Here is a 10,425-nt window from a genome sequence, read left to right on the forward strand (position 1 = left end):
ACTAGAGCCACCATATGAATGAAAGAATCATAGACGTATGATAGACTGATTCTTGTTTTTCTATGTTTAATGCCAACCTAGCTGTTTGCTGCAGTCTGCTTAAGCCAAACAGGGTTTATAGGCTAAATGTTAAAAAGGAAAAAATCTCCATATAGCCATCCATCTATGCAACTGACTCCTGGACAGAGAGCCAAACCACACTGTACTTTGCAAAATGTAGAAATCTTCTGTTATGTCAAAAATGGCTACTGCTACATGAGTCCAAGTTAACACTGCAGAAAGTGATACTGGTGAAACTGGTTCACATCTGTGAGCTAACAACGAACCATGCAGGCCGTACTGTTGCTAACGACTAATTTTGACACCAGCTGACAGCCAACTAACCCCAAACAGAGCCAAATCTGGCAGCCATGCACAGGCCTCACATTTGGCCACACGTGGCAATGTGCATCGGTATTTTTAACAGGACGAACGAAACCGGGGTTACCCCGTGTCAGCAACTGTTGTCTTTAAATTTTCTAACCCACACTCCAGCGTGAATTGCTGCATTGTGCGCTCTGGAGAAGAGGTGCAGTTTGTTTGGGCAGGAGGAAGCAGCTATTTACACAAAAGGTGTTGGACCAGCACACGTTTAAGGGCTTTGGCTTGTGTGTGTGTGTGTCTAATGAGGGAGTGTTTAGCTGCGTAAGCCTGTGTATGTGAACATAATCACCCATGATATACAACATTATGGACGGTTCTTAATAGCTGCGTTTTAAGAACAACCATTAATGCAGCTTGTAAAATATTCCCAACACCAGGCCAAACACTCACTTCAGTTTCACCTCCCTCCCTCTCGCTCACACACACACACACACACACACACACACACACACACACACACACACACACACACACACACACACACACACACCCTAGCTCTCTCTCTCCGCCTTGCTCTGCCCCTCTTGCTTTCCCTCACCTCATTTGTGGGAAAATTTATTTAACTCGTTAAAAACAATTCTCTGAATATTCCCAGCTGAGTGATCAAGCTTCCGTTTTTGTTCTTTTTTTTTCCATCCCTCAAACTTTTTTTTCACCCTCTGTTTTCTCTGGCTTTGTTTTTTTCCTCTCTTCTCTTAAACTAACCTGTATAATGTTGTCAGGACTGCTCGAGAATGAAGTGCTAAGTGTTGCTTTTTATGGGGAGGAAACAGACTGGAACAGCGGGTGCGTGCTTTCTGATGCCTACTAGATGCACACACACACACACACATACACACACATATACATATATATATGTATATGTACACAGTATATATATGTACTTTAAGATATACACATTTAACCCCTTCCCAACTGATTATGTAAAAGACCTGGTCACTGATAAGATTTTGATCCTTTAAGCTTTAAGCAGGTAGATCATTAGCGTTAGCATGTGCTGCATTTTTGTGTTTATGTGTGTTTGCAGGGTGAGTGGCTGACAGTGTCATTAAGGCACCTTTGGTGAAAATCTGTTCTCAATTGTTGTGGTGATTTCTGCTGTTTTAATTTGGACAGTAAAGGCGCTGCCAGGTCTACCCGCCATGATTCCGTGACCACTAAATATTAACTCCGTTCCCAGGCTCCCCGAACTGCTACATGTGCAAACTTTCTTTTATGCCCCGTGTCCATAAAAAAAGCCCAGCTCACAATTTCTTTTCCAAAATCACGGTGTGTCACGAGTGACGAGTCTTTGTTTAAAGGGTGTGAATAATGTGCCGAAAATTACTCTGTGTTTTTCGAAGCATCGTAAACTAAAGCTCGGTACCTTAGTCATTCTCTGTGTCTGTGCTATGGCTTTTAAAAGTGCAAGTACACTGTAACAAAGAAATTAAAAGGAAAGAAAAAAACACAATAGGGTCAAAAAAAATATTACCAAAATTCAGATTAAAAAAACTTAAAACACAACCACAACTTATCTACTTTTTTTAAGCTTTTACTGACAGTACAAAGGACAAAGCTAAAGATGTAAATTTGAAGACAAATTTAAGCAATAAGCCTGTTGCAGAGACTGTGGGCCTCAAAAGCAACTGTACAACCTCAGCTCTAAGTTTAGACTGAGGAACTGCTAGTAAAGATTTGCCACAGGATCTGTGTTTGTATGTGTGGAGCAAAAGCTGGGAAAAGCTAAAGCCAGACCCTGGAGAGCTTTAAGGATGATAAATATAACATTTATAACTTTACTATATTTTAAAATCAGCTGGAAGCTTGGACAAAAGATTTTGTTCTGTCTCTGTTTTAGTTTTAGAAAAATCGTCAAAATTCTTTTTATTATATTACATCTGATTATTTCTAAGCATTGAATTAATCAAAGCAGTCACACTTTTCGATTAGTGCATTCTCTGTTGTTTTTTCTGTGTCAGCTGCATCCTGGTATTTTGTTAATTTGAGTCTTATGTTGGAACGGGCTCCATTCTGTATTCAATAAGCAAATTTCTCACTCCCTCTCAGTCCCTCCGGGCCCTCTGCTGTCCCAGCTGACAGCTGGCTACAAGCACCTCTGACTCTGGTTTAGAGGATGAGATAAGCTACAACATGATTGGATGGAACTAAAACAGTTTCCGAAGTAAAAAACCGTGCGGTTGCATCAGGAAAAGGGCTGCAAAATAGTAAAGCAAATAGCAGAATGCAATTAGAGGAAATAGAGATTAGTTAAATCCATTTATGATTAAATTTACTAAAATTGCAGCAAGCTTATTGTCCTGCAATAAAATTGCACATAAATGTTTGCCAGTTCGGGATTAGGAGTGCATGATGTTTCGTTACTTTTGCATAGCTTTTAATTTGATTTCCATTGTCTAAAGAGACCAAAAATACATCATGTTGGAATATCAAGGGGTGTAATATTGGTAATAGTGGTGGTGCTGGGACCAGTTTAAACATGGCGTCGACATAGAGTGGAGACTTTGGATTGCCCCGTGGTTCTTTGACCTCAACCAGCAGGATATGCTAATCGCTCATCCATATTCCAGCTAAAATCTCAGTTTGCATGTCTCTGATATCTTTGTTTTGACTCATGTAGGAAAATGCACACGTGTTTGAGTCTGGGCGAACATGATTAGGTGGGGTGCTGGCTGTTAAAAAGAGCTAATAAAGTCTGTTCCCTTTCATTAGCATGTGGTAAAATGGCCTGGCGAAATTAGTTTGTGCGTGCGTGTTTAGGTGTAGGTCAGTTTAATAGTGTTTTTGTTAACTAGGTAATATTTCAGGTGCTGAGACAACATGCGCTGGAGTGTATGCCTGTGAGCGTGCGTTCATTAAACACGTGTTATGTTGTTAACAGCACACCTCATTGGCCAAACAAAATGAGGTCATTAAACTGGTGTACAACTGCGCTGCTTGTGTACTTACACTTAACAAAGGCGGGCTTATATTTGTCAATGTAAGGATTGTATATGCATATGTTTGTGTGCGTGTGTAAATAAATACTGTTTTACGTTCATGCAGCTGTGTTAGCATGTAAGATGTTGTCCTGGTAAGTCAGCAAAAGTAACCGTGATTGCAAAGTTAGCATGGAAAACACAAACACACTGCTGTGGTCCAATTGAAGGGGCAGTACCAGTTATAGTTCTTTTGTCCTGCTGTTGGCATTTGGCTCAATCTTTTTTTTAAAATATAAACATTTAATTGTAATTTTACACCACAATGCAAGCTGACAAAAAGAGAAAATTCTATATTTTTATTTATTTATTCAAAGATATAAAGTGCAATGTGAATGAAAACTGCAACTAATGCACAAATAAAACACTCATAGCTGACAAAAAACTATTTGCTATGTCAGAGGAAACAGTCAAAACTAACGTTTTCATGGGTCACAGGTCGTATCGGACTTTGCCCGGGCCATTGCAACATCTTAATTCTTTTCTTTTAAAGCCATTTTGTTGTAGATTTGTTGATGTACTTGTGATAACTGTCTTGTTGCAGGACCAAACGTCCACGAAGCTTTAACTGTCTGAAAAGATGGCCGCATGATTGACTCTGGAGTACTTTGGTATACAGAGAAGGTCATTGGCAGGTCCTGTGGCTGCAAAAAAGGCCCAAATGATCACCTCTCCAGTTGGCACTGGCTGATGTCCTGTGTTTGGTTTTATCAAATGTGTGGCTGTGCGTTATAGCAAAAGATGTCTTCTTTGGTCTCATTTGTTCCAGAGGTTATGTGGGTTTTTTACAGATGCAACTCTGCAAACTTAAACTGTACTGCCATGTTTTATTTTTAACAAACGTGTTCAGTCTTTTTCTAACTGTATTGTCATGAACTCAAACATTTAACATGCTAACTGAGACCTGTGGAGATGCAGGTCTTGGGTTTTTTGTAGTTTCTCTCAGCATTGCAGCGTCTGAACTTGGGTTGAATTTACTGGACTGTCCACTCCTGGGAAGACTAAGACTTACGGTATGTCCTCGCTGGCAAGACCGGACAACGTCGGGACCTTGGCGGAGTTCCCGCTTCAAGCCATGCACACTGGCAGCTAATCACACTCACCTGAGCTGTCGATCTCATCTTTGGGACACTACTTGTCTGCGCTACAAGCCTGGCTCCCACTAAAGGTAACCTCTTGTGTTTTGTCTCAAGAAAGAACTAATTACTGTCTCTTCTGTGTGCTCAGGAACTCGTGGACAGGACTGAAAAAAATCTCTCAAACTTTTGTAAATATTCCTGTGTGGACTTTGGAGATTGTTTATTGGGTCCTATTATTGCACTGTTTGGTAAACCTGGCATGTAGTCTTGCACTTTGTTTGTTTTTTCTTACAGTGCAAATGTCAAGCAAATGTGATGTGGTTCTATTATACTCACGAAGATGAAGATGTTTCTCCAGTAAATCTCTCCAAAACCCAAACTAATTATATCTGGATGGATATGAAATACTACAAGCCTGAGGGGAGAAATATGGGAGGGAATCATCTAGTTCACAGCTCCCTCTTGTCTTAAATCATCCCTGCTCTTTATTAGCTTTGTCTGTCTTATACCTTGGAGCCTGCTTGAAGAATTCTTTGGTGGACAGGACTTTACTTTCTTCAGTCCGAGCTATCTCCAGTAGTGCAGGTGAAATTTCTTTCAAACACTGGTTTGCATGTGCAAAACTGCACCCCTTCCAGTCATACCTGTAGTTTCTCACAGCTCAGTTCTGTAATAATTAAAACTGAGACTAGAAGAAAAATAAATCAAACACAGTTACCTGTTGAATGTTTTGACCACTCTCCACCCTTTAAAGTGACAGGAAGGTTAAAAGTATATGTTGCATCAACTCTTCTTTAACAAGTAACTTCAGTTCAATCAACTAGTACACAGACCAACACAAGCATCTTCAGTGACTTAACATTATAAGAGGATACATTGCATTCTACCTACCAGTGTTTTCTCCAGCCAAGTTACCCTAAGAATGACGCTCACGTTGAACAAAGCTACATCTCGGCTCCAATGCAAACAAATGCGGCCTGAGCCGGGCCAGACCAGAGTTTGCATCCCATCACAATAACTTCCAATGTTTGCTTTTTGCTTTGCTTTGTTTTAACTGTGACCACAATCTTTGCCTAACCTCTGTACACAGTAACACTGCAGCTCCTTTGCACAAATTTCACACAAAAAAAAGAATTTAAAAAAGTTCCAGCATTTTGCTGAATTGTCCAACATCCACATTCTTGACTGGTAGTAGTTTTTCTAAAGGAGACAAATGAGTGTTTTGGAGGCATTCCTCAGAGTTAAGTTGTTGTTTTTTGTTTTTGCAGCTTACCCTCTCCTATTGTCACGTCTCTTTTATCTTAATACTTTTTGTAATATTAGATATAGGTTTGGGAAAAGATAGAAAACCTAAATAAGGAGAGAAAAGAAATGACATTCAGTGCTTACCAGATGCCAAGCGCTCACCTGCTAAGGCCATTTTAGCCCATGTGGTATGTCTCTTGATGCCTCAGACTTTGGCTGTGCCAGAACTCTGACACTAAACTACTAAAAAAACTCAGACACTTGGATTGAAGGTTGTGAAGGTCTCAGAGGAGGATACCTCAACATGTTCCCAGGTCAAATTAGAATATGTGCTTCATTTTTTTCTAATGCAGCTGGCACATGAAAATGTATATAAAGGTTGTTGTGTATCTAATCCTCGCCCATCTTCCACTGTAGCTTCTAGATGATTGAAAACTGTGATTTGCAGGAGGGATTTTTAAAAGCACTGTAGGTTAGCTCCTCCTACCGTGCTGAAACAAAATCACTCTTTTCAGATGTGTGCAGCACCTTGTGTACAAAGTATAAAATCTACAATCACGAGGGAAACTTTTACCATCTGTTAATGAAGGCGGATGGAGCTCGCCTTTAAATTAGTGCAACTTTTATGTCTGCCTTTAATGAGTCATACGCCATGTGTGCCAATGTCATATGTAAGCTTGGGTCTTTCCCGTGGTGCATGCCTTCCCTTCTTCCAGTGCTAATGTGCTAATCTGCTGTTTAGTCCAACCAGATGGATTTCTCCCCCCTACGTTGGGGGGAGATGGTGGAGACAGAGGGGAGGAAGGAGGGTGCAGAGGAAGTTACCTGCAGAGATCTCCACTCATTAAAAATCCCTCCGCCTAAATTACACACCCCACATTTAAGCCCCTACCTTGCCTGTCTCCCTGTCTTCCAGTCCTTTTCCCAGGATCACCAAGAAAAGAAAACAGTTACTAGGCAATGACAGCTGTAGGCAACCAAACTCTGCATCTCTATCTGCCCTCCACATACTTTTCCTTCACAGCTCAACTTCCTCACAATTATTCGTTCACATCCATCTAGAGCTAATGTCTGACAGCTAGCTCGAATAGAGTCGTCATACTTTGGCATCCACATCACAGGCCTGTTGGCATATGCACTGACTTCACATAAAACTAACACATTCCTTGCTGTTGATGAAAATAAAATAAGAGCTGGAGATGAAAGTTAGCAAGATCTGAGCGTTCGATTGATTTACGTTTAGAAACATAGTATGTAAAGAAATGGAAAACACGCATGGAGGCCAATCAGAGAGACCACACATGCTCTATTTACCAGAGGTGTGGACTCGAGTCACATGACTTGGACTCGAGTCAGACTCGAGTCATTAATTTTATGACTTTAGACTTGACTTGAAATAATGTTCTAAGACTTGTGACTTGACTTGGACTTTTACACCAATGACTTGGGACTTGAATTGGACTTGAACCGGTTTACTTGAAAAGACTTGATATTTTACCCCAAATATAAAATTTAACATGCATATTATATAGAGATTGAAAATGTGACGTCATTCACGGGTAGAACCGCAAAGGATTCTGGGAATTCGTGGCAAGCGGTACTAGCGCACGCAGGCTTTCAATTAAAATCAGTCACACAGCGATAAAAAGAAACACAAAAATGTCAAGAAGCTGTTGTATTATTAACTGCAATAGCCGGTCGCATGACAGCCACGGGAAGCCGACGGGTAAAGAGATCGGTTGTTATCGGATTACGTCGTTGAAGAGAAATTGTTCGAGCCATGTTTCCAAAGTAACAAAGACGCGACGGATGGCCTGGATTGCAGCCATTCAAAGACCAATTATAACGTCCCAGAACCCTCCAGCTCACAGGTTAGTCTGCTCCAAGCATTTACACAAAGGTCAGTCTGCTGTTGTAGTTAATGCGTCATTTTTCTTAACATAATTGGTGATATAGGTTACAAGCAAGTCTGACGCTGAACAGAAATTGTCGCGCTATGCTCCTTTGTTTATTGTGCATAAATAGTGAATTGTCCTGACACAATATTGCGTTTCGCCTCTGTTATTATGGTACATTGACAAAAACATATACTTTTATTCACAGGATAAAACAGGTTTTTTGTATCACTAATTGTCCAGTACGATTACAGCATACAGTATTATTGTCACTGCTACATTTCTGTGATGGGTACCAGAAATTATTTCCACTACTAATTAATTACCGTTGAGCTCAAAGGTTATATTAATAAACGGTTAACGAATGTGTATTTATGAAGACAATTTGTGAGACTGGTAAACTTATGATACGTACGATGGTCTTTCGTTCTACATGGTGCATTTCAAGGTCCTGTACCCATCCGTCGGTAAACTGTACCTGGGCTTGTTGCAGTGACCTGAAGTTACTAAACTTCATGAGTGTATGCACTCACTCCAAGAAGCGTATAATTATAAATATGCATATAAATATGCTACGATGAGATAGCTGACTTCATCTAACTAGCAAATGTTGTCCAGGCTACGTTGGTGATACAGTTTTTTTAATGTGTATGATATTTTTGTCATGCGATTTTAAAGCTGGTCCTACAACCGCATCCAAGAATAACATGCAGCTTATCTCAGAAATGTCGGTGAAAATTATTCTTGGAGCTAAGTTTAATTGAGCTGCATTTTAAAGAGGTGCAATTTCACAATTTGTGTATATTTTCTAAGTTCACTATTTTGTCATGTGTTGAGAAAAACACAGATTTTAAAATTACATGGTCTAATATTTACATTTAGCATAACTGCAACATTATTTTTTCGTTTGTTTTTTTTAAAGACTCGAAAGGACTTGAAATTCAAAGTTTCAGACTTGTGACTTGACTCGGACTTTTACACCAGTGACTTGAGACTCGACTCTGACTTGCCTGACATTACTTGAGACTTGACTTGAGACTTGAGGATAAAGACTTGAGACTTACTTGAGACTTGCAAAACAATGACTTGGTCCCACCTCTGCTATTTACCACATGCATGCATGCACATGCTAACAGCTCTATTTCCTATGCCCTCTGAATGTCTATCAAGTTCAGACCATCATGCATGAGTGCATTCAACAAGAACGGGGAGGTGTAGGGGCACGGGCATGATGAGAGATGATGGAGGGATAGGTGGAGGAGGGGTTAAAATCTTCCTGGTGGCGACAAATAAATGAAGTCTGCTTAAAACCCGATTAAAATCCTTGTGCTTTATTGTTCTCCTTTTAAGTGGTCTGTTGACAAAAGTCAAGTAAAAAAAAGAGAAGAGGCATAAGACGAGAGCAGCCCAACTCTGTGAGTCAGCGCTGATACCGACGAGACAGTTTAACAACGGAAAAAGGGAAGTCCGCAACGCTTGCTGAGAATTCCTGCATATTATGAGAGAAAGGGACAGTGAGAGATGTGAAGTCGCTGAAAGCCTTCATATCAAATGTTGAACTCGTTGAACATGTGACCAGAGTCAGACACACACACACACACACACACACACACACACACACACACACACACACACACACACACACACACACACACACACAGGGGCTTCATCTTTCATCGCAAGACAATGATCTCTTTTCCTGGACTGTCTACACACTCACACACTCAAAACCAAAACCGCAGGACTAAAAATGGGTCCTTGTCATAGTCCATTAGGAGTAAATTTGCTGTGTCCACAGAGTTGTTTCTCTCTTTCCCATTTCAGCCCCTTTCTCTGTGTTTTGATTGCTCGCTGGATTTGGTCCTCTCACCACGTCGTCGTATTTAGAAGGATTTAGCTGCCACCATCAGCCACACGGCGGTCTGATCGACAGATAACATCAGCCGATGGTTTCCAAATGAGCAAGTGAGCGCACCCCGATCCATTTTCCTCCTGTTTGTCTTGATACGTAGAGAGGTGCATTTATTGGTTTTCATTCCAACGTGTCGTCTTCTCTTTCCTTGGCTTTCTGCTGCTCTCTTTAAGGCTCGAAACCTACACTAGAAGCTAAAATTGAGCAAAAAGGTCCAGTCACAATAATACCAGCTACAGAGCAGAGTCCTGAGTAAGTTTTCAAAAGAAAAAGAGAAATAAAGCTATACTCAATCACTTGTACAGTGTTCTGAGTTTTCTTTGGATCCTTCAGATAACAGTTGCATGTGTACTAAATGTTATTTCACCAATTTAGTTTTCAATATTTTCCAGTTTTAGTGATGGGTATAAGTCGAGCTCCAACCAAGGCTGAAAAATAAAGCCAGCACAACATTTTCTCTGTCTACTACTAGACTATGTTGAAAATGCCCAAATTTACTTAAGCCGGGCAGAAATAATGGATTTGATCTCTGCAGAGAATTCCCACTTTCATTATGGGCTGTTTGGGGGAATCTTTTTTAAACTCACCTGATTCAGGGGTGTGGGCTGCTCTGATTCTGACAGCTGGATCCCAAAACAGGCGGTTTACCTGCTAGATTTCTGTTAAGGCTTCATCTCTCGCCTCTCTCTGGTTGTGGACTTTTTAATGCAATAATCTAGGATTTGTTGCACTAGCAGCGTGCTCCTGTTTTAGTCATTGAAGCTCTGCTGTTTCTCTGCTTGCTAAAGTTAGCTGATAACTTAGCATTTGGCTATCTTGTCCAAAACAAGATGGCGACAGGCCATAATAGCAAATCCACAGCTTCAGCAGGGATTCACAAAGAAAACTTCACC

The sequence above is a fragment of the Maylandia zebra genome, linkage group LG15 (assembly GCF_041146795.1).
Source record: "Maylandia zebra isolate NMK-2024a linkage group LG15, Mzebra_GT3a, whole genome shotgun sequence".
In the NCBI taxonomy this organism is placed as follows: domain Eukaryota; kingdom Metazoa; phylum Chordata; class Actinopteri; order Cichliformes; family Cichlidae; genus Maylandia; species Maylandia zebra.